The sequence below is a fragment of the Myotis myotis genome, unplaced genomic scaffold (genome assembly GCF_014108235.1).
Source record: "Myotis myotis isolate mMyoMyo1 unplaced genomic scaffold, mMyoMyo1.p scaffold_m19_p_11, whole genome shotgun sequence".
Classification (NCBI taxonomy): Eukaryota; Metazoa; Chordata; class Mammalia; order Chiroptera; family Vespertilionidae; genus Myotis; species Myotis myotis.
Genome location: NW_023416315.1, coordinates 77,405,282 through 77,411,225, shown reverse-complemented (window position 1 = coordinate 77,411,225; position 5,944 = coordinate 77,405,282). Strand labels below are relative to the sequence as shown.

Here is a 5,944-nt window from a genome sequence, read left to right as displayed (position 1 = left end):
TCTGGGGTCTAAATCACAAGCTGGGCTCCAGAGCCCAGGGCACCAGACTGAGAAATGTGCCCACATAACACCCTGCTGTGAAATGCAGGCACCTTCTTATGTGGCCAACACACTAAATTTCATGTATAGCCACTCATGTTGGGCTCCAGCAGAGGAAGGACAGAGTGGACTAGAGCTGTGCGAGGAGAATCCAGGGTTGGTGGCTCTGGGGATAGAGCTCAGAGGGCAGCCACCTGGTTTCCTGTGCACACAGGACATCTTTCTCAGGCACACCTTTATCATCCAGGCAGTTTTTGCCTGGGGAGAACCACTTGCCCCACCCATTGGAAAACTTTTCACCCCAGCCTGTGAAGTTTTTGCTTTGCTGTGGTCTACAGCCTGAGGCCCATTGAGAAACTGAGAAAAACAGCGAGCCTAGAGAAGAGGGAGTTCTCTGGGTTCTCTGAGTCTGCTTGATCTGCTTCTGGATGAAGGGCTAGGAAAAGGAGAACTTGGTGCACATCTTGGACCTTTCCAATGTACCCAGCCCCAGCAGAGGGTGCCAGAAGATGTGGATCACTGGTAGCTGCAAATAGGGTAGTCAGGGACAGTCATACGCAGTGTCTGACATTAGCTATCTCCAGAGATCCTCCAAAAATACTTGGAGTCATAGAAGACCTACCTAATACATAGAAACAAACCCAAGAAGGCAGACAAAATGGGGAGAGAAAAAGCAAGCCCCAAAAGAAAGAACAAGAGATTTCTCCCCTAACCTAAATGTAATGGAGATAAACAATTTATTAGATAAAGAGCTCAGAGCAATGATTATAAGAATGCCCAACAGCCTGAGGAAAGATACAGAAACTATGAGAAATGAACAGTCAGAAATGAAGAATGACATAGCAGAATAAAGAATACATTAGAAGGAATAAAGAGAAGATTAAAGGAAACCAAGGATAGATTCTGTGAATTAGAAGACACGGTAGAAAAAAAAAAAATCACTCAATCACAGAAGTATAAAGAAAAAAACAAATAGGACTAATTAGTTTAAAATTTATTTCTTATCAGTGAAGAGATCAAATCCTTGCAATATTCCAGGGGCCCATATCCACAGCTTAACACTGCAAGCATATTCTAAAGCATTAATAGGAAATCCAAGGAGATACTAATTAAAATGCCCTCATGACAGGAGTCTTTAATGCACCATTCGCAGCACAAGACAAACTGAGTAGACAAGCCATAAGTAAGGAGCCATAAACAATGAAGTAAATAAATTACATGCATATATAGAAAACATATGCTCTTTGCAATATTAGAGAATACACCCTTGTTTTGCAGATACACGTAGATCATTCACAAAAATTGATCACAATAATAAACAAAGAAAACAACAGTGAGTTCCAAAAAGTAAAAATACTATAAAAACACTTTGGATCACAATGCATAATACCAGAACTTACTTTAGAAAAAATGTTCTCCCATTTGGAAATGGAGAGATACCTCTACTAAATAATTCCTGTTGAGAAAAAAATAAAAACTGAGATGACTTTCTTAAGGATCACAATAATGAAATACTGAATGTCAGCAGCTATAGAAATCATTTAAAGAAGTGATAAAAGGAAAATCCTTTGTATCAAAGACTTTTTCCAAAAAAAATTAAAGAATAAAATAAATTAATTCTCAATTCAACAAAATCAGAAAAATCACAATAATGTAAACCAAAAGAAAGCACAAGTATAAAAGACAAAAAATAATGGAGTAGAGAAAAACTAAAAATAACTTAGACCTAATTAATCAGTGAAAAACCTGGTTTATTAAAAGAAATAAAGTAGACAAATTACTAAATAAAAATTGTCCAAGAGAAAAAGGGCACAAATAAAATTTCAAAAATGACAACAGGAAATAATCATTGAAAAATAAAAATAAAAATTTAAAAACTATTTGCAAATAAATACTTGCCTAAGGAAATACACATTATGGAAATCATCTCCATTAGAGAGATAATGTTGAAACAAAATATTTTTTGTGGAGAAAATAGAGAAAACTATTAAGGAGCCATACCACCAACTAAGCACCAGTTGAGACAGTGTTCAGGGAAATTCTAAGCTTTCAAAGTTCAGGGCATGAGTGGGAGGGGGAGACAATGGGGGGAAAGGACACATATGTAATACTTTAATCAATAAAGAAATTTTTTAAAAAGTTCAGATAGTTGCAATGCTCTTTAAATTGTTCCAGAGCACAGAAAGTGAAGAGAAGTTTCCTTATTGCATTTTAAAGCAAATATAACATTAATAATCTAAGCCTTATAATCTAATCTAATAAAAGAGAAACATGCAAATTGACCATACCTTTGCTATGCCCCAAGGCCACACCCACCAGCCAATCAGAGCCACTATATGCAAATTAACCCAACCAAGATGGTGGCCGGCAGCCACGGAGCTGGAGCAAACAGGAGGCTTGGTTGCCCCGGCGATGGAGGAAGCCAAGCTTCCTGCCTGCCCTGGCCAGCTGTGGCCTCCACTAAAGGCAACAAAATTTCAATAACCCAACCAAGATGGAGGCTGGCAGCCATGGAGCTGGAACAAGCAGGAGGTTTGGTTGCCCTGGTGATGGAGGAAGCCAAGCTTCCCACCTGCCCCGGCCGGCTGTGGCCTCCGCTAAAGGCAACAAAGTTTCAATTATAGAAGATAAATGAATCCCAGATACCTGCTTCTACCCAGCCTCCACTGGGAGTTTGGGTGGCTTGAGGCCATGGCCAGCATGTAAACAGCCCTCAGCCCCTCACCCACACTGGTCAGGCACCCCAGCAGGACCCCCCACCCTGAAGGGGGTGTGGCCTGCCTGAAAATAGCCCTCAGCCCCTCACCCAGGCTGGCCAGGCACCCCAGTGGGGACCCCCACCCTGAAGTGGCTGTGGCCAGCTTGAAAACAGCCCTCAGCTCCTCACCCAGGCTGGCCATGCACCCCAGCAGGGACCCCCACCCTGAAAGGGCTGTGGCCAGCCTGCAAACAGCAATCAAGCACTCATCCAGGCTGGCCAGGCACCCCAGAAGGACCTCCCTCCCTGAAGGGGGTGTAGCCAACCAGAAAGAGGCCCTCAGCCCCTCACCCAGGCTGGCCAGGCACTCCAGCAGGGATCCCCACCCTGAAAGGGGTGTGGCCAGTCTGAAAACGGCCCTCAGCTCCTCACCCAGGCCAGCCAGGTACCCCAGCAGGACCCCCACCTTGATCTGGGACTCCCTGAAGGGCAAACCAGACAGCTCCTACCCATGCACCAGGCATATAATAAAAGGGTAATATGCAAATTGACCCTAACAGCAGAACAACTGGGAATGACTGGTTACTATGACACACACTGACCACCAGGTGGCAGACACTCAATGCAGGAGCTGCCCTCTGGTGGTCAGTGCGCTCCCACAGGGGGAGCTCTGCTCAGCCACAAGCCAGGCTGATGGCTGCCAGTACAGCAGTGATGGCGGAGCCTCTCCCTCCTCCTCAGCAGCGCTAATGATGTCCAACTGCAGCTTAGACCTTTTCCCAGCTGGCAAATGGACATCCCCCAAGAGCTCCTGGGCTGCCAGAGGGATGTCTGATTGCCAGCTTAGGCCTGATCCCCCAGGGAGCGGGCCTAAGCCAGCAGGTGGACATCCCCTGAGGAGTCCCAGACTGCGAGAGGGCACAGGCCAGGCTGAGAGACCCCCCAAGTGCACAATTTTTTGTGCACTGGGCCTCTAGTGACAGTATAAAGCAATAAATATATAGACCAATATCTCAAAAAGTACTAAATAAAATATTAGCAAATAGACTCCAAAACCACATGAAGAATGTGATACATTGTGATGATGTGAAACTCTAAACAGGAATGAAAAACTGGTTCAATATTAGGAAATGTACTACTATCATTCACTTATTAATAGGTTTGAGGAGAAAAAAATCATAAGATTATTCACACAGATCATTTTTTAAAAGCCTTTTAGGGGGTGCCCTCGGCGGGTGCCCCGCCGCTCCTGCACCTCTGGGGCCGTGCGGGCCCCTGGAGCACAGGTTGTGGAGGCTGCCTCTGCCGCGCTCTGAGCACCCACCCCGCCGTTGCTGTGTCACGTCGGGGCTGTAGGCACCATGCACACTCCGACCTCCATGGGTCCCGGCGAGGGCGCGGTGGACATCATGGACATCTGCCAGTCCATCCTGGAGAGGAAGTGGCATGACAGCGAGCGGTCTGCGTGCAGCCTCTTGGAGCTGAATGACATCGAAGCTGTCGAGGCTCTTGTGTGCATGACCTCCTGGGGTCAGAGGCCCCAGGCAGGTGACCTGTGGAAGATGAGACCCCTCACGCCTGTGTCTGACTCTGGGGATGTCGCCACCCCTCTGCTGGTGGACGAGACCACACCCGAGCTGCCCAAGGACCTCCATTCCTTGTCGAAGCTGTGCATGACTCCTCCTCAGAGCCCTGACCTCATGGAGCCATTGGCGAGAACACTCGTTCCTTCCCAAGCACTTGATTCCAAAGCACGGGTGGCCGTGGCCATCCCCCCAGCCTTTGTGGGGGCAGCCAGCTCCCTCAGCCGGAGGAAGGAGAGGATCCTGCCTGGTTTGAAGCCAGAGTGGCTGCAGCCGGCCGCTGGCGTCCCCTGCAGGGCTGTGGTGGCAGGTGCCACCCACCACGCCCTGGGGAGTCCTGCTCCCGGCCACAGTCCTGCCTCCCAGCCTCCAGACCACAGGGGAGGAGCAGCACCGCTTCCGGGACACGCGGAAGCTTTGCGGGACACGCACCCCAGAGACACTCCCCTCACCGTGAACTCAGGGCCCAGTCCGCCTTGCTCCAAGAAGTCTGGCGACTGGGTTCCCTACGACCAAGGCCAGCAGGCCGGTCGGCCAGTTGCGGTCCCACCCTGCTCACTAAATAACTGTGAGAATGACCTGCCCGGGAACACCACACCTCTCATTTCTGTCCCCGTCCCCAGCCCCCCTGTCCTTTGCCAGACGGTCCCTGTGACTGGACAGACTGGCGTGTTGCCGGCATTTTTGAAGGCACCCCCCCCCCGTCTCCTCTGGGACTGTCGCACCCATTCTGCCCCAAGCTGCTCCAGGGCCCCAGCCAGTGCTCATGGGACCACCTGTGCCTCCGGGAGCTGTGATGCTGGTGCTGCCCCAGGGGGCGCTTCCCTAGCCCGCCTCCTGCTCCCTGGCAGGTGTCATGGCTGCGGGGAATACCAGGTTGTTGCCTCTGGCTCCGCCCCCCCCCCCCCCCCCTTGTTCATTGCCACCAGTCACAATGGGGCCCCTCAGGCAGACTTTTCCGAAGGAGGAACTATGTTTGCAACTTTCCGGGCTGCCAGAAAACCTACTTCAAAAATTCCCACCTCAAGGCTCACCTCCGCACACACACAGGGGAGAAGCCGTTCAGCTCCAGCTGGGACGGCTGTCATAAGAGGTTTGCACACTCCAATGAACTGTCCCGCCACCGCTGGACACACACCGGGAGAAGAAGTTCGCGTGCCCAGTGTGCTACAGGCGCTTCATGAGCAGCGACCACCTGACCAAGCACGCCCGGCGTCACGTGACCACCAAGAAGCCACCTGGCTGGCAGGCAGAAGTTGGCAAACTGAACCGAATCGCCTCGGCAGAGAAACTCAGGAGCCCGCTGGGGAGCAGGCGGGCCTGGGCCTGAAGGGCCAGCAGGGAGTCACCGGTGGAAACTTAAAAAGGCTTTTCAGGGAAGGACGGACTGATGGTTCTCTCCCAAAACCACTGTCCTGGAGGCTGGGGAAGAGCAGAGGCTGGTTCTGATGAGCATATGTTACCTGTTCTCTTTTTGGTTGAGACCCTGTTCAGTGTCTTTTGTAGTTTCAGAAGTTTTTTACGGAAATGGAAGAAAATTTGACGATCTAAATCACCAGCATTCAAACATTTCGGCAATAAATTTTACCAAAAAAAAAAAAAAAAAGCCTTTTAAAAATGAATC

The 5,944-nt window shown here is 49.5% G+C and overlaps 1 pseudogene; it reads left to right on the top strand.

The window, feature by feature from the left end:
• Nucleotides 1–4,098: 4,098 nt before the first annotated feature.
• LOC118665821 lies at nt 4,099–5,650 on the top strand (annotated as a pseudogene).
• The last annotated feature ends 294 nt before the right edge of the window (nt 5,651–5,944 follow it).